Raw genomic sequence first — 24,040 nt, 5'->3', positions numbered from 1 at the left:
CTGTCTTGACCTGCAGTTTCCCTTCGTTCCTCTGAAGAACCTTTTGCTCCTCTGATGTTCCACCTGGCTGAAAGTGTCGGTGAATTCTCCTCCACATCTTTACCCACTTCCTGCTACACAACCATTTGTCTCCCTGACAACCAGCGGAGACCAGGAAGAGAATGGATGTGGAGGCGGCCATGGCAGTGCTGCTGCTGACTGTGGGCGGCAGGATGATAATGAGAGATAAATGGTGACTGTTTCCTGCAGCTCATTGGTTGGCAGCTTCGCTCTCTGATAAAAAGAGACTTGAGAGCGCCCCTGCTCTGGTTTAGTTGTTTCAGTGGAGATGAAATTCAGCGTTGGTTTCAAAGACAAAATCTGTTTCAGTGCTTCGCCTCAGCTGAGCTTACATTTCTATCTTCAGAGTTAGATATTAACAAATTAGTGACCGAGGGATTTCCACCTGACAGACTGTTTGATTAGAGACCAGAACTTCATCAGCTGCTCCACCTCCTGCTGCTCCACCTCAGGAGCTGGAGGTGGAGATGCTGGAGGTGGAGATGCTGGAGGTGGAACAGCTGGAGGTGGAGTAGCTGGAGCTGGAGGTGCTGGAGGTGGAGCAGCTGGAGGTGGAGCAGCTGGAGGTGGAGCTGGAGCGGGAGGTGGAGATGCTGGAGGTGGAGCAGCTGGAGGTGGAGCAGCTGGAGGTGGAGCAGCTGGAGGTGGAGGTGCTGGAGGTGGAGGTGCTGGAGGTGGAGCAGCTGGAGGTGGAGGTGCTGGAAGTGGAGCAGCTGGAGGTGGAGGTGCTGGAGGTGGAGCAGCTGGAGGTGGAGGTGGAGATGCTGGAGGTGGAGCAGCTGGAGGTGGAGCAGCTGGAGGTGGAGATGCTGGAGGTGGAGCAGCTGGAGGTGGAGCAGCTGGAGGTGGAGCAGCTGGAGGTGGAGTAGCTGGAGCTGGAGGTGGAGCAGCTGGAGGTGGAGCAGCTGGAGGTGGAGCAGCTGGAGGTGGAGCAGCTGGAGGTGGAGGTGCTCTGCTCTGCTCTGCTGAGTCAAACCAGCCTGTTCCCCTCCAGGCCTGTGGGGGCGCTGCAACAGGAACCATGGTCCACTTCCTGCTTTTTAGCGTCTATGGTTTGATCGGCGTTCACAGAACCAGAGTTTCCGTTTTGGCTCGATCAGCATTTGGACTCACCAAACGGTCTGGATTTGGATTGAAGCGACTGAACTGGAAAAGACCAAAACACGCCTCTCTGGTTTTCTATAAATAGAAACAATCAAGATGAAACCATGCTTTCATTTCCTCTAGATAATCATTAAAATCTTTCATAAAGTTGTTATTTTCATGCTTAATATGCTGCAAACAAATGATGGGAAGCAACAAACATCAGGATGCTCCTCAGCTGAAGATAATTATTGTTTGTAAAATGGTTTTTCAAACCTGATTTAAAACTGAAGCAGTTTGATTCTAAAACATTAAAATAAAAAAACAACAGTCACTGCTTCGTCACTCGATGGCTGTGGGAGATCCAGCATCCGTCCCCCCCCCACCTGCTTCTGAAGGAACAGATTTTCCTCCCGGAATACGTTACAGATATACATTTATTGACATGCTTCATTGTGGAGGAAGCCTTTTGTTTTTCAGCTGGATAAACGTTCAGGAAACGTCACGTTGATGGAAAACCTGGTTTGTTTCTCCGTTTTCTCAGAACCAACGTCCAGGTTTTTCATCCTGCAGAGACGGACGCGTTCATGGCACAGAAACAGAGCAGAGCAGAGCAGGCTTCTTATGTAATGCTGTGGGGTTTCCCATGAGACGTGTGTGTGTGTGTGTGTGTGTGGTGTGTGTGTGTGTGTGTGTGTGTGTGTGTGTGTGTGTGTGTGTGTGTGTGTGTGTGTGTGTGTGTGTGTGTGCAGATTAAAAACGGCCGGTCTGTTTTGAGGCCTGGACTTCTTTATCCTCCTGGTTCTGCTGAGCAAGTCCATGTCAGCACAGAACTGAAAACCTCTGAGTCCAAATGTTTGGTGCCTCTCTACTGCCTCCTGGTGGACAAGCCCTGCTCACACTGTGATCCTCCAACCCTGATGCAAAAACACCCAGACTGTGCAGGAAAGGCTGATAAGAAATAAACTGGTTATTGTTATTATTTCTTTACCAGACTTAGAAAATAATTGTACCAAACATACCAGACTTTTTGTTTTCAGATGGGCAAAAAAGAAAAAAACAATCAAAGAATAAAGTGGGGGAAAAGATGCAATGAGCCACCATGAGGGGGCGCTGCACTCTGACTGAAGTGACTTTTGTCCCTTTGTAGATTTGTTTTGTCATTTTGCTGATTCTGCATCCATGTCACATCCTGCAGTGGAGCTGAAATGAACCGTTCATGTTTTCACACACAATATATATATATATATATATATATATATATATATATATATATATATATATATATATATTATATATATATATATATATATGCTGACTGGATAGCTCAATACATAAGGCATCAGTATATCACCCGAGAGGGCAGGGTTCGAATCCAGTCTGGGTCCTTAGGCAAGACCCTTCAAGCTACTGCCTACCTCATACCATGAGAGATACTAAGTTGCATAACATGCCGGCTCAGACGTCGCCCGGCCAAACAAGGTCTGCGTCAGGTGTTGGGGAACCAGAGCACCTTGATGACAAATGGACTACTGGAACAAGACGGAAATGGGCGAGAGATGAAAATGTGGATCTGTTGGAATGCTACTACTCAAGTAACCCTAGTCAGAGGGGTTACATGCAAAGACTGGGGAAGGAATGGTTACTTCGACATCCCCAGTCAACACTAAGCGCTAAACAACTAGTAGCTCAGTGTTCCAACATCCGCAAACGGCAACTGCTATCACAACTTGAGATTGACGAGATACAACACAAATGCTACGGCAAAAGGGAGGAACCCGGATGTCAGGACTGTGGGGACTTAACTACAAGTCCCCACCCAGTGAGGGGATACACGGCCCCAATGAGTGAAACAGAGCTGAACGAGACAGCTGACCTGAGAGAGAGAGAATCATGACCCAAATGACAACCAGGCGCCAAAGTCTCATTGAGAATGTGAATGCAGCATTGAGAACGATCCCTACCAACACCATAACAGAAACCAATGAGCTGATCTACAACTCAGCATCAGTGATCCTTGAGATACTTGGCTATAAGAGCAACCATGAGACCCAATACCCACCATGGATTAGAGGCTAAAATCAAGGTAACAAGGAGGGAAGTGAGCCAACTGTCAGAGCTCCACAAGGGTACAATGAAAAGACCAGTACCCAGAAAGTACAGGCAGATGCCCATACCTGAAGCACTTGAAACTGCCAAACAGAGGCTCCAAGCCTTGGCCAGCCGCCTAAAGAGATACACAAGGGAGAATGAATCCAGAAGGATTAACCGGCTCTTCTCCACTCAACCAGCTAAGGTGTACTCTCAATGGCAGGGTAATAACAACAGAGCAGACCAATACTGGAAAGGCATATGGGAAAGGGAGGCGTCCCACAACAGCAATGCACAGTGGCTGATCTCTCTACGAGAGGACCACAGCAACCTCCCTGAGCAAGCCCCGGTAACCATCACTGCGACAGATGTTCAAGAAAGAGTCTCAGGCATGAAAAACTGGACAGCACCAGGGCCTGACATGATCCATGCCTACTGGCTAAAGAAACTCACTGCTCTCCATGAGCGACTGGCAGCCCAAATGAACCAGCTGCTACAAAGTGGGACTCACCCTGAATGGTTAACTGAAGGGCGGACAATCCTAATCCAGAAGGATCCATCAAAGGGTCCAGTCCCACCCAACTACCGACCAATAACCTGCCTCTCCACAACCTGGAAGCTCATGTCAGGCATCATAGCGGCCAAGATAAGCAAACACATGGATAAACACATGAGCACGGCACAGAAGGGTATCAGTGTAAATACCAGAGGAGCCAAACACCAACTCCTCGTAGACTGCACAGTTGCCCGAGACTGCAAAACCCGACACACCAACCTGTGCATGGCTTGGATCGATTACAAGAAAGCCTATGACTCAATGCCGCATACTTGGATCATTGAATGCCTAGAGAGTATAACATCAACAGGATTCTGAGAGCCTTCATTGCAAGGCTGCGAGCCTTCATCGATGAGGCTGTGGAAAACCACCCTTGAAGCCAACTGCAAACCACTTGCACAAGTGTCCATCAAATGTGGCATATACCAAGGAGATGCTCTGTCCCCGCTACTGTTCTGCATAGGTCTGAACCCCCTCAGCCAAATTATCAACAAGACTGGCTACGGATACCGACTCAAAAATGGGGCCAACATCAGTCACCTCCTCTACATGGATGACATCAAGCTGTATGCCAAGTTTGAGCGAGACATCGACTCACTGATCCACACCACCAGGATCTACAGCACTGACATTGGGATGTCATTCGGACTAGAGAAGTGTGGTCGCTGATCACAAAGAGGGGGAAGGTGATCCGCACAGAAGGAGTCTCACTCCCAGAAGGAACAATAGCAGACATAGAGGACAGTTACAAGTACCTAGGTATACCACAAGCAAATGGCAACCTCGATGAGGCCACAAGGAAAGGAGCCACAGCTAAATACCTCCAACGAATAAGGCAAGTCCTGAGAAGCCAGCTCAATGGCAAGAACAAAATCCATGCGATAAACAGCTATGCCCTGCCAGTAATCAGATACCCTGCTGGAATAATTAGCTGGCCAAAGGAGGAGATAAACGCCACAGATATTAAGACTAGAAAGCTACTAACCATGCATGGAGGGTTCCATCCCAATCCAGCACCCTGAGACTGTACACGAGCCGCAAGGACGGAGGCAGAGGACTAGTGAGTGTGAGAACCACTGTCCAGGACGAAACAACTAAGATCCATAAATACATCAGGACAAAGCCTCAACAGACAATGTGCTCAGTGAATGTCTCAGACAACAGGGAACGGAGGTTGAGGTGCCAGAGTACCATCATGGGAGGACAAGCCCCTACATGGGATGTACCACCAGCAAATAACCCAAGTGGCTGATATCAGTAAATCCTACCAATGGCTGGAAAAAGCTGGACTCAAGGACAGCACAGAGGCCCTCATCCTGGCCGCCCAGGAACAGGCCCTAAACACCAGAGCAATAGAGGCCCAGATCTACCACACCAGACAAGACCCAAGGTGTAAGTTGTGCAAGGAGGCCCCTGAGACAGTCCAGCACATCACAGCAGGGTGCAAGATACTGGCAGGGAAAGCGTACATGGAGCGACATAACCAAGTGGCAGGCATAGTGTACAGAAACATCTGTGCAGAATATGGACTGGAAACCCCGAGATCAAAGTGGGAAACACCCCCAAAGGTGGTGGAGAACGCCAGAGCTAAGATCCTGTGGGACTTCCAGATCCAGACAGACAAAATGGTATGGCGAACCAACCAGACATTGTCGTAGTGGATAAACATCAGAGGAAAACCGTTGTGGTAGATGTAGCAATACCAAGTGATTGCAACATCAGGAAAAAGGAGCACGAGAAACTGGAGAAATACCAGGGCCTCAGGGAAGAACTGGAGAGGGCCTGGAAGGTGAAGACCACAGTGGTGCCTGTGGTCATCGGGGCCCTCGGGGCAGTAACCCCCAAACTGGAGCAGTGGCTACAACAGATCCCAGGAACAACATCAGACATCTCAGTCCAGAAATGTGCAGTCCTTGGCACAGCCAAGATACTGCGCAGAACCCTCAAGCTCCCAGGCCTCTGGTAGAGGACCCGAGCTCAGAGGATAAGAACCACCCGCGGTGGGTGAGAAGGGAATTATTTATTTATTTTATATATATATTTATTTATTTATTTATTTATTTTATTTATTTATTTTTTAAAGAAGAAATGATTGTTGCATTAGTGTGAATATGAATGTTTTGGATCTGGGACTGGAGAAACAAACTGAGGGTAGAAACTGCCTCTGTAGCGCCACCTGAAGGTAAAAACCTAAAACAGTGTGTCCAGGATGTGTGGGGTCTGCACAGATGTTAGCTGCCCTTTTCCTGACCCTTGACCTCTATAGGTCCTGTATGGAGGAAAGGCTCGATAGAGTGATGGGTGGGATTATGAGCCAGATTACAGTTTAATTAATTGACTGACAGATTAAATGTTATTTTCTGTGAACTCCTGAGAACCAAACATCCAGGTTTTAGTTAGGACTTAACAGATGATGGATGATTGTAAGAAACAGGAAGACTCAGAAAGCCTGGGCGCCGGTAGAGAGTTAGACAGAAATATCCATGTTTGGTTCAAAGGAGATGGAAAAATGAGTTTTAAATCAGAAAGTTTGGGTCTGACGTTTGTTCTTGAATAAAAATGTTCCGTCTGATGAAACTCCTCCTGGCTTCTTCTTGTCCTCTGCAGGTGGCCATTATTGCAGGAAACTTTGAGCTCGCCGAACTCATCAAGAACCACAAAGACTCTGATATAGGTGATCCCGATCGGTCCATTTTGTCCCCGCCGAGTCTCTCTTCCTCAATCTCTCTCCAGATACATTTCAAATCCCCCGATCTTTTCATCCTCTTTAATGACTTTCCTTTATAATCCCCATGGTGGATTATCAGTGTGTTGCCATGGGAACCAAACGCTCATCATCGCACCTGGCGCTGATTCTTCCCTGGGTTTCGGGTCGAGGGATGTTTGTCCTGCAGAAACTGATTAAACCAGTTATTTCATTCAGATCTGTTCAAATTCCTCTGGTTAGATGTGAAACTGTAGAGCTGGTTGGGATTTTTAAACTCTGATCTGCAAGAGAAATTCTTCTTTTAGCAGCCAAAACGTCCCCAATGTTGATTCAGACAGTCGTTTTTAATCAATACTTTTTATTAAAATGGTGATAACTTCAGTTTCAGAAAGCACATTCCCTGGAGCCGAGTTAATGTGCTAAAGCAAAGACGGAAACAAGTTTGATGAAGCAAACGGCGCCATCCACTGGTGGGTCTGTGCCTTACCAGAGGCATGACTCTCCAAGATGGAAGAACTGTGGACAGAGTTACGCTTCATTCACATTTTCTTTTTATCTTTTTGCAACATTTTAAACGCTCACTCTTCTGCATGTTGATGAGACGGACGTTGCTGATTCTGCTGTTTGGGATGAGTGCTACTGTGTTAGCACCGGCTCTGTGGGAACAGCATCTCTTCATATAACGGATCACACAGTTTAAAACTGACTGGCGTTTACATTGTGTCATCACACATCAAGCAGGTGAATATGTGCAACTTTGTCTCCGCAGGGACAAAAAAGACAGACTGTGGCGCCATTGACTACATAAAAACAATTAAACGAAATGATTGTTCTACAATTCTGAAAATAAAAAAAACAGCTCAAGGTTTTGATGTTGTTCTGGAGGTTGAATCCGTCCTGGAAACTGGAAACTGGAGTTAGAAACTGGAGTTAGAAACTCCATCTCAGCCAAAGTTTTGAAAACAGGGAACATTTCCCCAGTTGAAGTGATCAGAAGTCAGATTCCTGATCCTTAAGCACGAAATCGTTTCATACAGTTGGAGAAACATTCATAAAGACATCACTATGAGCAGATTATGAGCCTTTAGTATCCCATAATAATCCAGCAGCATCACTGGCTGCTAATCAGGCTCATCCTTTCACAGTAAAACATTCAGCAGTTTTCACACCAACTTTCTTTCACTTTTCATTACAAGAGACTGAAAGTGGGACTAAGAGACTCAGACCACGAGTCCAAGTTAAACTCAGGAAACGATCAGCTGGTCGGTTCAGGTTAACTCCTGGTCCTGGATCAGAACCCAGCGCCGCTGACCTGGTTCTGGTGCCACAGAGACGCTTCAGGGATTAGAGAAAATGAGAAAAGAAGAACAAACAAATAAATAAAAGTTACTCCTCCCTGAGCCTGAGGGGCGGAGTAATCTAATCTGAAGATGTAATCCTGCCATTGTTGACCTCATCATCAGCAGCGACCCGATAAAAGTGGAACACGACCAAAACCTCCCAACAGCTGTTGGAGCGCCGCGACCCGACCAGAACCTGCTGCCTTCATTTCACACCAGATTCATTTCCCTCCATCACCTCCATCACCTCCACCCTCCATCACCTCCACCCTCCATCACCTCCATCACCTCCACCTTCCATCACCTCCATCACCTCCATCACCTCCACCCTCCATCACCTCCATCACCTCCACCTTCCATCACCTCCACCCTCCATCACCTCCACCCTCCATCACCTCCACCCATCATTGTTGTCGTCCTGCCGGGTCTTTCCAGAACTGTCTGGAAAACATAAATATTGTCATATTTATGTTTCGACCTTCATTCATCCTGCTTCATATTTACTGAAACATCCATCTGCAGGCATCAAGAGTAAAGTTAATATCAAACTAACATTATGAGAAAAATTGTTTCTCTCTTCATTAATCAGCAGTGATTTATGTTCAAAATGAGAAAAATCACAATTTATAAAAATGATTTCAGATGGAAAATTAGGTATTGATAACAAAAACAGAAAGTTTTACAAAGGCCTAGTCAAAGTCCCGACCTAAAGCTGATTGAAATGTTGTGGTGGGAGGATCAAAGGTCCAAATGTCTGCAAAACTTCAGGTTCATTTCTGAATCGTCTGTTTTAGTTGCTCTTGGATAAAATAAGATGTTTAACCAGTAAAGTAGAAACCGTTCATTTCTGCTGTCAGGCTGAATTATTTACAGCAGCAGGTCTGACCAGAACCAAAACCCAGAACCCAAAACCCAGAACCCAGAACCCAAACCCAGAACCCAGAACCCAAAACCCAAACCCAGAACCCAAAACCCAGAACCCAGAACCCAGAACCCAAACCCAGACCTGCGTTTGCTCTGGCATGAGGCTCGGTGAAGCAGTGAGGCTCGGTGAAGCAGTGAGGCTCGGTGAAGCAGTGAGGCTCGGTGAACCAGTGAGGCTCGGTGAAGCAGTGAGGCTCAGTGAAGCAGTGAGGCTCAGTGAGGCTCGGTGAAGCAGTGAGGCTCAGTGAAGCAGTGAGGCTCGGTGAAGCAGTGAGGCTCAGTGAAGCAGTGAGGCTCAGTGAAGCAGTGAGGCTCAGTGAGGCTCGGTGAAGCAGTGAGGCTCGGTGAAGCAGTGAGGCTCAGTGAAGCAGTGAGGCTCGGTGAAGCAGTGAGGCTCAGTGAACCAGTGAGGCTCAGTGAAGCAGTGAGGCTCAGTGAACCAGTGAGGCTCAGTGAACCAGTGAGGCTCAGTGAAGCAGTGAGGCTCAGTGAAGCAGTGAGGCTCGGTGAAGCAGTGAGGCTCGGTGAAGCAGTGAGGCTCGGTGAAGCAGTGAGGAACAGTCAGCCGGTGTTTTATCGCCTCATTAAGCCGGTTATGAGTTCATCTGTCAGCGGCTTCATCTGTTCGCTGTCATTTATCGTCATCCAGAGAGCAGAACAATTAAAGTCCGGTTTGAACTCGGCCGTTATCTCACCTGTGGGATCGTTGTCCAAGTGAGTTCCTGTTCTCTGCCAGCGGCTTCACATGCACCAACATGAGCCTGATTATATTCTGTATTCCTGCATAGAAACATGAAAATGGGATCAATTTGGTCCTGAGGAAACTTCAGATGCAGCTGAAGGTTTTATCTCCAGTACAGCTTTTTTCAGACTCACCTTTAAAAACCCAACAACACAAACCTGAGCAGAACGAACCAAACAGAGCGAACTCCTGCTGCGTCTCCATGTTCTGCTGCAGATTACCGTCACTGAAGACAACAGCAGATAATCTCCGCAGCTGCCAGGATCCCAGATCACGGAGAAACGATAAAACCCGACAAATGAAAACCTGCAGCACGACGCTGCCAGAGCGTCTCAGACGGGTTTGGGTTCGGTTCAGCAGCTCCTCTGATGTGACTGCAGATTTCTGCTGGTCCTCTCCTCCATCCACTGGAAGCTGGAGTTAGGATGACCAGACCCCCACGGCCACGCTGCGATAATCCCACTGCATCATCCCAACACACACAGATCAGAGAACAAACCCGACTCAGCAGCTTCCGGTTTTCTGTAGGATTTATGTTCAAGCTGATGGATTGTTTCTGTTTTTCTGAGCTGAAGAGAAAAATGACTTCCTGAACTCCTGAGCTGTAGGTGGCGCAGGATAATCTAGATCCAGATCCATGTTCCTGATCTGGATTCTGATCCAGATTTATGTTCCTGATCCAGATCCAGATCCTGATCCGGATCCATGTTCCTGATCCAGATTCATGTTCCTGATCCAGATCCAGATCCAGATCCGGATCCGGATCCATGTTCCTGATCCTGATCCAGATCCTGATCCAGATCCATGTTCCTGATCCAGATCCAGATCCAGATCCTGCTCCGGATCCATGTTCCTGATCCGGATCCAGATCCAGATTCTGATCCTGATCCAGATCCATCTTCCTGATCCAGATCCTGATCCAGATCCATATTTCTGATCCGGATTCTGATCCAGATTCATGTTCCTGATCCGGATTCTAATCCTGATCCTGATCCGGATCCTGATCCAGATCCATGTTCCTGCAGGGTTTGTTTATCCAGATTCCAGGAAAATAAAGATTTATTCCTGTAAAAGTTAAACAGAAATAAAACCTTCAGCTGAAATGGCATTTAAAGATTTGGTTTCATATTTTGGTTCCATCAGAAGGATCCAGGTTGGATCCATTTAACAGGAATCCTGAGACGGTTTTGTTGTTAAATTGGAAAAGGACAGAAGGTCTGAGCTGCGCTGCTCAGGTGTCGTATTCAGACAGTCAGAAGATCCTGCAAACAGCAGATGAAGACGGTTTAGAATCCGACAGCTTGCAGTTTGTCCAACAGCCTGATGACTTTTAGACTTTTTCTCATCTTCTAGAAGCCAAACTTCTCTTTAATATCTTTAGGTTCTGCAGAACCAGCAGCTCTGAACTGGAACAACTGGAACATTTCCAGTTAAATCATTTGTAGAAACCTTGTTTCCTCCTGATTCCCTCTCATTCTGGATCATTCCTGTTTCTGAACACATGAACAAACCTGAACCATCTGGGCGTTTCTCATCAAATTCCACCTGAGATTTTCATTTTGTGTAACTGTCAGACTTTCTCACTAAATGTGCTCTTCTTGCTTCAATGCTGGGTTTTGTTGACTCATTTGGGGGTTAAATCATAATCTCTTCTTTTTAAATCTTTCTTCATGTGCAGTTAAAGTCTTCGCCGTCTTCTCACCTCTTTCGACTCCTCTCTGAGTCTTTCTTAGTTCAGCTGCAAGCAGAGGAGGTGATGAAGTAAAGAACTCGTCTTTTCACTGAATCCATTGTATTATTCCTCTGTTTTTTAATATCTGTAAAATGTGCATTAATAGTGTTGGTTGTCACACATCCTTGATCATTTGGAGCATGTTGACTCCAAATGAGTCAACATTTGTAGCACAAAGAAGTAAAAATGCTATATGTGTCAAATATAATGTAGCGCCTTTAAATTGGGCGTCTGTCTCTTTAAAACCTCCTGAAGCTCCGCCTTCAGGAAGCCGTCCCATCATGGCTCCTCTTTAACCCTTTAACGTTTTTAGCAGCGATGCTCTAAACAGCAGCTCCTTTATAAACTCAGCAGTTCCACGAGAAGCTTGCTAATTGCTGCTAGCTAGTCTGAAGGAGCTGAAACGAGCTTGAAAGACTAAATCATTTAATTTCATGTATGAAAGAATCAGAGCAACAGTACATGTTTGTTTTTAATGAGGAAATAACATTATGACATGTTTGTTTTTTTATGATCCTGCTCCTTTAAAAACATTTTTCAGTTCTCCACCTTCTCCTCCTGCATGTTATTATTTACTATAATTCTCCGGTTGTTTTAAATCGATGCCTGATCATAAAGCTTTGGTCCTGATATTTCATCCTGATTGGAGGAGAAAGCCGGGAGGGCGGGGCGCCGGCGGGAAGTGGGCGGGGCTACGTGCACGCGCCGCTGTGAGCGGAAGCGCTCGCGCTGGTTTTAAAGCAGGCGGTGGCAGCAGGCAGGTGCGGGATGATGTGCGGGGCGCGCCGCGGAGGAGCCGTCGCTGTCCGCGGTGCTGAAGCGGAAACTCCGGGCTCCTGAGAGTCCAGTCGGAGAGTCCAGTCGGACCGGAACCGAAGCGACCATGAAGTCCATCATCAATGCCTTAAAGAAGGAAGGTAAGCGGAGCGACCCGCGTCTCTTCACGCACTTTCCGGAGCAGCTGGACGCGCAGAGTTGGCTCAACTTCAGCCGCACAACCCAACCGAACCGAACCGGACTGTGGTCCATTTACAACACCAGCCGAGTTGATTTAGAGCGTCTTTGTCGGGATGTGGGGAGCAGTTTATAGGTCAGCCCGAACAGAACCGGAGCAGGACCCGAACAGAACCCGAAAGAACCGGAGCAGGACCCGAACAGAACCCGAACAGAACCGAAGCTGAACCGGAGCAGAACCCGAACAGAACCGGAGCAGGACCCGAACAGAACCCGAACAGAACCCGAACAGAACCGGAGCTGAACCGGAGCAGGACCCGAACAGAACCCGAACAGAACCGAAGCTGAACCGGAGCAGAACCCGAACAGAACCGGAGCAGGACCCGAACAGAACCGGAGCAGGACCGGAGCAGAACCCGAACAGAACCGGAGCAGGACCGGAGCAGAACCCGAACAGAACCGGAGCAGAACCCGAACAGAACCGGAGCAGGACCGGAGCAGCCCGTCCATCTGGCTGTGTGAAACGGAGCTGCTGTCCGTCGCGTTTTGTCTCCTGAATGAAAGCAGCAGCTGATCGGATCAGAGGAAGGCTGGAGTTATTCTAGGGATCTTATTCCATGTCAGGGGGTAAATTGGGGTAAATTGGGGTAAATTGGTCTCGTGCAGCTGAATATGTTCCAGCCGGGAAACAGCCTGATGAGAACCTGGTTCTGGTTCTGGTTCTCCAGAAAGGCCGTCCTTTCAGGATTTAAACTCCATTTTCCTGCAGAGTTGCAGAAGTTTTTTCTCCAGGTTTGTGGAGAACATCTGGTCTCTGCTGGAGGTTTTTCTTGATGTGCATCCTGATGACTTGTGAGTCATCAGGATGTTGCATCAGCGCTGACATGCTACTAACAGATAACCAGTTACCCATCTGTCATCTCATGAATGTAAATCACTGCATTCACTAAATGAAATCAGCAAAACTCACGAGGACAGAGTTAAAGGATCTTTAAAAACATCTTTAGGATTAAAATAATTGTCCTAAATCTCTTTAGACCTCTGCGGTTGCAGCCAAGCAGGAAGGATGAATCAGAAAGTTGCGCTTCATGTGTTCATCAGACCGACTGAGCAAACCCCCACATGCTACGTTAAAACATGAATAAACATGAATATTAACAGTAAGTAAACCTTTGCTTACTGTAATAGGCTTCAAATTTGGCTGAAAATGTGTGAAAACGTAAAGCAGGTTTGTGAAAAAGGATGAAGAGTGCAGATATAAATCGAAATAAGTTTTAAAGAAAGATGAATGTGTTAATGCCTGAAGGTGGCATAGAGAAGATTGATGAAAGGATGAGGAGGATGAGTGTGATGAAGGGCAGAGTAGGAAACAGAAACATGAGGCAGAGCAGGACAAAGACTGGGACAAGCTGGAGCTGCGAGGGACGGACAGTGGTTGTAACATGATGAAGATGAGGACAGTGAAGGCAGTAAAATGGCTCATAAATGAGGATGAGGAGGATTAATTGGATCATCAGGATGGATGAAGAGGGCAGCACAGTGGTGCAGTTGGTAGATCTGTTGCCTTGCAGCAAGAAGGTCCTGGGTTCGATTCCCGACCCGGGGTCTTTCTGCACAGAGTCAGCATGGTGGGGTCTCCTGCTCCAGCTGTCAGGAGAGACTGGCGACCTGTCCAGGTGACCCCGCCTCTCACCTGGACACGGTGATGGATGGATGGATGGGATGGATGATGGATGGATGGATGGATGGATGGACGGATAGATGGAGGGATGGATGGAGGGATGGATGGATGGAGGGATGGATGGATGGATGTTGGATGGAGGGATGGAGGGATGGATGGATGGATGGAGGGATGGATAGAGGGATGGATGGAGGGATGGAGGGATGGATAGAGGGATGGATGGATAGATGGATGGATGGAGGGATGGATGGATGGATGGATGGAGGGATGGATAGATGGATGGAGGGATGGATGGATGGATGGAGGGATGGAGGGATGGATGGAGGGATGGAGGGATGGATGGAGGGATGGAGGGACGGATAGATGGAGGGATGGATAGAGGGATGGATGGATGGATGGATGGATGGATGGATCTTTTATATTAAATGACCAAACAGCTGGATGACCAATATTTCTATCTATCTGGATCTCGCTGCCATCTTTGAAATACAATGTTTTTAATGAAATCTTGTTTCTGTATTGAGACTTTCTCCAGTTTGTTTTTTACAAATGACTCATAAATAATAAATCCTGTTTGTGCAGCTAAAACCTGTCGTTAGTGTAGAATAAACGAATCCTGACATTCCTTTAAATCCAAGCTGAAGTTGACAGTGAGGTGACGGGAGGCGAACGCCTCTGTCTGTTGTCAGAGTTAACCACCGCCTGTCAGACGCTGAGGCTCCGCGCCGCCATCACGCCGCCATCACGCCGCCATCACGCCGCAGCCTCTGTCTCCAACATTAACGGCACAAAATTATCAAAATATGAACCTGTCCACATCGACAGCTGTAAACTACGGCTCACAAATGACACTTTTGCAGAGTTTCTTTCTGATGAGCATCATCGTTCGTTATGTTTTATGTGTCGTTAAAGTTTTTAAATCATGTGTTCAGTAATTATCTGTATAAACACTAAAGTCAGACTGAGACTTCTCTTAAATCCAACCAAATCAGACCAGAACCAATGTTGAAATGTAACAATTAATGAATAATTTGAACATTATAACTTTAAATACATTTAGTTTTGATTTTTAAACTAAAAAAATATCCTGTGAAGATTTTAGAGTTGATCTAAAGTGTTTGGGGTTTGAAAGTCACAGACAGAAATGAAGGTTATTTAGAGTGTCACAATTTTAAACTAAACATTTAGCCTGTTAACTAATTGTTTAGTTTGAAACTGAATACTTAAATATTTAATAAAGTTAAATATTTGTCTTCACACTGAATGTTTAGCTTGTAGCTAAATATTTTATATTTATTTAGTTTGTGAGCTGAATGTTTAGTTTGAAGTTAAATGGCTAAATATTTAGCTTCCAACTAAAATTTAGTTCTCTAACTAATAAGCGATTCTAGCCGTTTTGAAGGAGTTTTCACTGTCGGACTCAGCCAGGCTGGTGTGTGTGTGTGTGTGTGTGTGTGTGGTGTGTGTGTGTGTGTGTGATCTGCATTTTGCTCTTCATGTTTCCTGCAGGAGAAACTGAAACCCGGCTTCATGTTTTTCATGTTTACATGATTCAGTAGAAACCTGTAAAAACTAAAGGTTCAGGTCTGCAGACCTGAGAGATGAAGTTTTTCTTCTGCTGCTCTGATCAGGCCTCCAGGTGAAACCGCCTCAGCTTTCGTTAACGGCTCGTTTTTCAGTTCTGTCCCACCACAAAACTTCATTTCATCAAATGAACTGGAGGTTTTATTGATGCTGCAGTTTAATGTTTCCTTTTGAGACTTTGTCGTCTTCCTGGAATTTGTCCTCTGGTTGCACAGCTGGACTCCAGACTGCTGGACTTTAATCTGAAGGGACGAATCTTCAGACTTTTGAATTATGCAGGATTCTTAAACACAGTGAATCAGAAGCCAATCAGATGTCTGTGTGTTTCTGGATGATGGGAGCGACTCAAACATTTCAGAGCAGCAGAAACCTTACGATTCCAGCCTGCAGGAAAGACAAACCGGCGATTCTTTCAACAACCTGACATGAGTTTCTAAATGCATGTTGATGCGTTTTTGGCGAGCAGCATGGAGCCGCAGCCTGAGGAAGCGGCGCAGACACGGCGGCTCTGAAATGTGAGAGCTCATTATCCGATCGCACCTCGTCCACACAGGCAGAGGGAGGGAGGGAGCCTCACATGTTAGTCTGATGACGATGATGATGATAACGACTCATCGATTCCCCTTCAGATGACCGAGAGCAGAAGCTTCAGAGATGAGCCTGGCTCCGGTACCAGATCCAGTTCTGGTTCTGTCCAGACAGGCGAAGGGATAAAACTGATTCTGATAGTCGCAGTGATGATGCTGAGACGAAGAGCGGAGCCAATAACTAATAATCAATTAGTCACAACATTTATTCAGATCAAATCAATCAACCAGAAACTGGATGATAAAAGTTTCAGTTTGGTGTTTTGGTCTCGATTTCATCATTCGCTCTACTTGTTGCTTCATCCCTTCATTCTCACTTCGCTCATCATCTGGAGCTTCGACTCGGGAAAATATAAAACTATTTACATTTAGGATGAAAGTGTAGATCTGGTGTTTCGGGTCGATCGGGTCGATCGATCGATGTTCCCACCAATCAGCCTCCAGTCGAGTCAATAAAGCTTCTGATTCTGTCCGTTTGAGTGGAAGTGAAATATGACGATAATGAAGATGTGTAAATATTGCTGCCAGCTGTCTGACATGTTTCCCTCTGAGCTGCAGGCGGTTTAGAGACCTGCTGAGCAGCTGATCCACAGATTTCAGTTCCGTTTCTCCTGCAGACTGACGCTGTGTTTTCCTTCCAGTGCCTTTCCGTGAGGCCCCAGCCTACTCCAAGCGCCGGCGGGGTCCGTCCTCTGGCAGCGGAAACGGTCAGTCCCCGTCCTCGCTGTCGGCCCCCGGGTCCTCCTGCGCTCCAACAGCGACAACAACCTTTCTGTGAGCCAGTACCAGCAGCAGCACGGTTCCCCTGGAAACTGGGCCCCACATCTGCAGCAGCACCAGAGCCACCAGCACCGGGCCCCCCAGCAGGGCCACGCGCAGCCTGGCTCCTCAGCTTTGCACCGCAGCCTGTCCCCCCAGCTGGTCCAGCAGATGCCCAGCGGCAGCCCCAATGGCAACGTGGTGGTCCGCACTATGGGGGGGGGCCAGGAGCCGCTCGCCCTCCCTCAGCCGGCTGGGCGAGGAGAGCCGGCGGGCCCAGACCGCGCAGCGCCAGCCCAGGTGAGTCCAGAACGCCGCCTGGCAGCAGCGGACTCTCTGGGATTGTTGTGGGAATCTGGTTCATTCAGCTGGACTCTATAGAGCTGCAGTCCTCCAGTTAGGTCAGAGGGATCAGAAGGTTAAAGGTCGCAGAAGAGAACTATAGGGAAGCAGAAAAAAAGCAGTATTTTCTTATATTGTGCAGCGCTGATATGAAGATGTTTCCATCTCTCCATCGCCACAAAACATCTGAGTTATCAGATTATTCTACAGTTACTGGACTTCAGAGATTACCTGGACATCAGTTATCATGTCCAGGTAATAATTCAAGATCTTTTCCATTTGATAGTCCAGTTAGGGATCAGAACTTCAACATTTGTTGCTGCTGTGGTTCTTTTTCTCTCTGCTCTGAGTCAAACCAACCTGTTCCCCTCCCCGCCTGTAGGGGCGCTGCACTGACAAGCACAAACACAAAGACCTTCAGAGTGCAACTTCCTTCTTCATGAAATGGAAATAAAAATATAGTTGGATCATTTCTCTCTTATCTTTAGCTAAAATCAAGACACAGTTTTCCTGCTAGCACTAGGCTAGCATGTTTGTTTGGGTTGCATTTACCCAGAATGCCGTGCACTGCAGTGCACTTACTGCTTTTGGGGCGATCTCCGGTCTGCTTGTTTGAATTTGAACCTTTTGTGCTTCTGGTTTCCATGCGCTGATGCTCTCCTGTGGTTCTGTTGCTCTTTGTTGAAGCTGGAATAAAAAAACTGGGAAAATTCAGCAGCTCTGCTGTCGGCTGCTGAATGGCTCCTTGGTCCTTCTGGAGGTCAGCCGTTCAATGTTCTGCTGCTGTGATGAAGTGAGTCATCAGCTGAACTTCAGGACAATATTATTCCTCTTTCCATAAATACACACAAGAGACTTACTGGAAAGTATCTTAATTATTTATTTTTTTATTTTTTGTAAATCTACATGTTTTGACTGGCACTTGCTGTCATTATGTCTGAACTTTCCCACCGGGGAACAAGACAGTTATTATTATTCTATTAATAAACTCACCTGCTTCAGTCTGTGAACCTTCGGTGCATAAAAATCTGATTCAGATTCCAGTCGCCACATAACGCAGCCAACTGGTGCAAACTGTGGAATGTGTTGAAAACACATCAGTCATGCAAACTCCTAAACACTCAAAGATAAAAACAAAAAATTCAACCACAGGAAATAGAAGCAAAAAATCAAATATAAAAGTCGCTATGCTAACTCAAAAACACTGATCATCATTAGTTCTGCCAACATTTAGCTGCTATTCCAACACAGAACTTAGCAAAAGCTAATTCTAAGCTGCTAAGTTCAACCATTTTCATAGGTAGCAAAGTTATCAGAAAAGCTAATGTGCTAAATGAAAAATTAGCACCAGTCCTTATCACTGAACGCTGCAAACTCCACACAACAGAAGTCCTCCAGACCACTAGGTGGAGTCTGGAGCAGGTTTTGTTGCCTATAAAAATGGTGCTGTTCCATCATGTTGAAAATAACGCCATGTTTGAAATGGACGTCGTCTAATTTTATTCTTGATATCCCGTCGTTGCTGAGGGTTCGGTCCTGTATGTTGTGTTGGTCAACTCCCCTAGTGGTCTGGAGGACTTCTGTTTAGTGGAGTTCAAATTGTTCTCAGATTAAATATGTAATTATCCAGTTTAAGAGTTACATTCAGTTTAGAGCTAATTATTTAGTTTGCAAACAACATTTTTATGAACTTCATATTGAGCTTGGAGCTAAATGGTTACTTTGTAGACTAAATATTTAGCATTCTTATTAAATATCTAGTTTGAAACTGTGACATATATAAATAAATCAATCATGTGGTGAAATATTGACCCCATTTTTTCGTCTCATTATGGAATAAAAAGCCAAATTATTGATGTTAACTTCTGATGTAACTAAACAAAAGGTTTGAAAGTTGAGATTTGTAACTACTAGTAATAAAGTTTTTGCAGGTAACAGAAGCAACATGATGTTTAACAGTCGGGACAACTGATCCATGTTTGATGCACCAAGAGATGAAGAATCACTTCTGAATTAATACTTTTGTCAACATTATGAATAGAAACCATTGTGAAATAAATCCTCTCCGCTGTGAGCTTTACATCTGATGCTCTTTCTGTTTCACTGTTCAGGATTTTCTGACAATTCAGATGAAAAAAAATCTGCTTTTCAGATTTTACTATGAAGGATAATTACCTCTAGGGATCTGAAACCGTTCCTCATGAACGAAGTGAAAATGTCTCAAATCCTTCGTTCACAGCAGAATTCATATTTTTTAACAACACAAAATGATCAAAATGAACTTTCTCACTCGGCTTGTTGGAGAAGGTTTTTCCTGTAGTAGCTATTTCTGGTGCGGGTTGTCGTCTACTGTGTACCTACAGTATTTACCCCCCACGGCTTCCTCTGGGAAACCTGCCACCACTGTAGCTACAGCAACGGTTGCCATGGCTGCCTGGTTATGGGATGTATGAACGCACAGCTTCATTCAGAAACAGCATCTGTGCAGCAGGTGGAGACACGATGGGAGAGACGCAACTGTCAATCCAGATTAAGACACCTGATCCTCCTGCTGCTGCTCCTCCTCCTCCTCCTCCTCTCCTCCTCTCCTCCTCCTCCTCCTCCTCCTCTCCTCCTCCTCCTCTCCTCCTCTCCTCTGCTCCTCCTCTCCTTCCTTCTCCTCCTCCTCTCCTCCTCCTGCTCCTCCTCCTCCTCCTCTCCTCTTCCTCCTCCTCCTCCTCTTCCTCCTCCTCCCTCCTCCTCCTCCTCCTCCTCCTCCTCCTCCTCCTCCTCCTCTTCCTCCTCCTCCTCCTCCTCCTCCTCCTCCTCTGCTCTCCAGGCAGATGGGCCCGTTCGGATCGCTGCCCACTCTCTGGAGCTCACGGTTCTTTACATTAAGGTGTGAGAAGAGGAAGAGGACGGTGGAGGAAGCTGCAGTTTGACTTTGTGCAGTTCTGCGTGTTTCTGTGTGACTCGGCTGAAAAGCAAAGTGAAGAGCAGTCAGAAAGTTGTAGGTTTGATTCCGGGTATGGCTGTATATATTTCTGTAAAAGACTCGGTTCGGGTCAAGTTGGTCATTAAAAATGGCTTCTTCATTTATGATCTGTTTTTATTCTGTTTTTGTGAAGGATCATCGTTCATGACGACGTTTCAACTAGAGCTGCAAGTAATGACTGTTTTAGTTTTCTAAATAAGAAAATAAAACTTGTATTGATGCAAGAACACACCATTCTTTTAGAAGTGAAAAGCTTCCTTTAACAGCAGAGTGATGCAGAACTGATCTGTTACAGAAAAATAGGATTTTATTGTCGATTACTAAATTAGTTGATTATTTCAATAATCAATTCTTCATCATTAATCCAATTAATCATTTCAACCTAAATTTAAACCTCATAAATTATTCCCAGAATCCCAGCTGGAGTTTATTAACACCGTTTAAAAAAACGGCGCTTGTGAACGCTACGGCTCCGATCAGCTGATCTCCTTTCCACAGCAGCAAACGGGAGCCGAGCAGCTCTGGAGTGAGACTGATGAGAACAGCTGAATCCCTGCTGATAATCGGACATCATGGTTTGAAATCGGTCCGATTGGTGGTTCTGTCTCGGTGGTTCTGACTCGGTGGTTCTGTCTCAGTGGTTCTGTCTCGGTGGTTCTGTCTCGGTGGTTCTGTCTCAGTGGTTCTGTCTCGGTGGTTCTGTCTCGGTGGTTCTGTCTCAGTGGTTCTGTCTCGGTGGTTCTGTCTCGGTGGTTCTGTCTCGGTGGTTCTGTCTCGGTGGTTCTGTCTCGGTGGTTCTGTCTCGGTGGTTCTGTCTCAGTGGTTCTGTCTCGGTGGTTCTGTCTCGGTGGTTCTGTCTCAGTGGTTCTGTCTCGGTGGTTCTGTCTCGTGGTTCTGTCTCTGTGGTTCTGCCTCGGTGGTTCTGTCTCGGTGGTTCTGTCTCGGTGGTTCTGACTCGGAGGTTCTGTCTCGGTGGTTCTGTCTCAGTGGTTCTGTCTCGGTGGTTCTGACTCGGTGGTTCTGTCTCGGTGGTTCTGTCTCGGTGGTTCTGACTCGGAGGTTCTGTCTCGGTGGTTCTGTCTCGGTGGTTCTGACTCGGAGGTTCTGTCTCGGTGGTTCTGTCTCAGTGGTTCTGTCTCGGTGGTTCTGTCTCGGTGGTTCTGTCTCGGTGGTTCTGTCTCGGTGGTTCTGTCTCGGTGGTTCTGTCTCGGTGGTTCTGTCTCAGTGGTTCTGTCTCGGTGGTTCTGTCTCGGTGGTTCTGTCTCAGTGGTTCTGTCTCGGTGGTTCTGTCTCGGTGGTTCTGTCTCGGTGGTTCTGACTCGGAGGTTCTGTCTCGGTGGTTCTGTCTCGGTGGTTCTGTCTCAGTGGTTCTGTCTCGGTGGTTCTGTCTCGGTGGTTCTGTCTCGGTGGTTCTGTCTCGGTGGTTCTGTCTCGGTGGTTCTGTCTCGGTGGTTCTGTCTCGGTGGTTCTGTCTCGGTGGTTCTGTCTCAGTGGTTCTGTCTCGGTGGTTCTGTCTCGGTGGTTCTGTCTCGGTGGTTCTGTCTCAGTGGTTCTGTCTCGGTGGTTCTGTCTCAGTGGTTCTGTCTCAGTGGTTCTGTCTCGGTGGTTCTGTCTCAGTGGTTCTGTCTCAGTGGTTCTGTCTCGGTTAAACCTGGTTCTGATTGAAACTCTGTTTATGTTTGTGATGGTAGGAGCTGAAAGGCTTTTCCTGGGATTCTGAGAACTTCTGACAGATATATTGCAGATGCTTCTGTTATTAACATGCAGGTTTTTCCTCCAGTGCTCGTTATCATGTGGTGGAAAGATCATTTCTTCTTTCCAGAGACGTTAATAGAAATGGAAATGAAAACCAATAAAAATAAAAAATGTTTTGTTAGAAAACATTTGGTTTGGACTTCAGACATTCATTGTTTTCATCAGTTGTTTTTGTTATATTTTCATTCTTATTACACTCCTGCAGATTTCTCACCTCCCACAGCTCAAGCGATAAACTCTTTATAATCACATAATGCAAGATTTAAACCTGCATGATGTTTGGATGTGTTGCATGTTTTTTACCAACCATCTGAGAATCATGTTAAAAGCTGCAGAACGTCTCTTGCTTTAGTCAGAAAATCTGACTTTCTGCTCTCTGAAATCAAAGAATTTAATTTTTTTTGTTAAAGCAGATGATTGAAAGTAAATCTGAAAAAATAAAAACCGATCAGACTGAAAATGTGTGGATGTGAATCAGGTTCACTGAGTGAAGATCTCTGCAGAAACATCGACTGTAAATTTGTGCAGATCAAATTTTACATGTTAGATCTGGAAAACTGCAGAATTATTCCAAGAAACAAACTTCATTTCATGTCCTCCCATTAAACTGTGAAGGAATTAAACCTTCACAGCCGTTTGTCCTGTTCGGTTCTTCAGTTTCCAGGAAGTGTCTCGGTCCGTGCAACCTCAGTTTGATGTTTTAATGTCTGTATGCAGCTGACAGCGATAACCAGAGCAAAACTTGGCTATTTTTAGATCATGGAGGACAATATTACACCATTATTGCCCAGCCTGACATGGAGCTGTGCAGATTCTGTCTCAGGTCCAGAACCAAAGAAAGTCCAAAGATTCTCTTACATTTCACCCCAATTCCTCCGCTACTATTTAGTAACAAACTGAGTGAAGCTGAAGTATATTTTCCTGATTCCCGTCTGAATTTTTAGTCCATAAAGTTCGCTGATGGTGTTGGGATGGTTGGAGTTTTGTGTTTCAGCCTCATCAGCATCTTTGCAGAAGTTTTAATGACTCCATCGCTCCTGATTGCGACCGTCCTCACGCTGTCGGTAACTGACAGACTAATCCGTCCTGAGCCGCCTGATGTCCTCCAGAACCAGGCGGCAGATAGCAGCTCTGCCACCGCGGACGTTCACGCCGTTTCTTTCTCTGTTTTAGCCCAGCTGTGGATTAATTTGGCATCTGAGCAGCTGCTCATCGCCTGTTTCCGTCGACACGTTTCAGTGTTTCAGGTCTGCTCTCTGGGAATGTGCATGCTGCTGATAAGGACAAACACACGGATCAGCGGGAGCTTCGCTCACTGACAGAAAAAACGTGACGCAGTTTAATACGTGACGTTTAAACCGGCTGGAGAAAACGGAACCGGATGATTTATTATCCTACTGGAAGCCGCTTCTGTCACTGTGGATTCTCCTTAAAGCTCAGAAAAAGATGACCTGCTGGTGATAATTATAAAACAGAACATTATTACCAATGTAGGTTGTAACCTAATCACTCTTCGCCTATCAGGGTTAGATATCAGGGACATTTGAAGCTGTGGCTCTGCTCGGCTTCTGCTGGCCCACTTACAGAAACGAGGCAATTAGTGACAGAGTTCACCACGTTACAGCTTCTCACTTCTGGTTTTTGGAAGAAAACACAAGAAAATCCTTCATATTTTCTGTCCTCCGGAGTCAAAACTCTGAAAACACGATGCTGTAGTAAACACGTCATTATTTACACCAGCCGTTTTACTGGATCGGTTCATGGAGCATTTTTGTTCTTATTTGGCCCAACAGCAGGAAGCTGCAGAAAAAGACAAACTGTGTTTGCATGATAAGTCGCGTTCGCATCGTTATCAGACGGTTGAACATATTGTATCAAACATAAATGAAACTGGGCCAATATTAACCGTCCGTCAGCGTTTTCACTGAATGCTGTGAAGTTTGTGTGGAACCTGAGCTTGGATTCACTGGACTCTGTGAAATCTCTTAAATCCTGATCAGATGAAAGCAGTGGAGATGTAACGCTGTCAGAAACTCCCATGATTCCCTTCTGTTTTTCCTCCAGTCTTTGTTTTTGCCCCCCGAATCGCCTGGCCGCCGCCCACTCATGACAGCCTCTCCGTGGCGTTCCCTGCGCTCCCACTCAACGTGTCACACTGCGAGCCCGCTC

At 46.2% G+C, this 24,040-nt stretch overlaps 1 pseudogene; it reads left to right on the top strand.

Annotated features, from left to right (window-relative positions):
• LOC129352159 (SH3 and multiple ankyrin repeat domains protein 2-like) overlaps window positions 1-24,040 on the top strand; it is a 161,197-nt pseudogene that overhangs the window by 77,893 nt on the left and 59,264 nt on the right.

The sequence above is a fragment of the Poeciliopsis prolifica genome, unplaced genomic scaffold, assembly GCF_027474105.1.
Source record: "Poeciliopsis prolifica strain line A6 unplaced genomic scaffold, Auburn_PproV2 SCAFFOLD073, whole genome shotgun sequence".
NCBI classification, from domain to species: Eukaryota; Metazoa; Chordata; class Actinopteri; order Cyprinodontiformes; family Poeciliidae; genus Poeciliopsis; species Poeciliopsis prolifica.
This window is presented reverse-complemented; position numbering and strand designations above follow the sequence as displayed.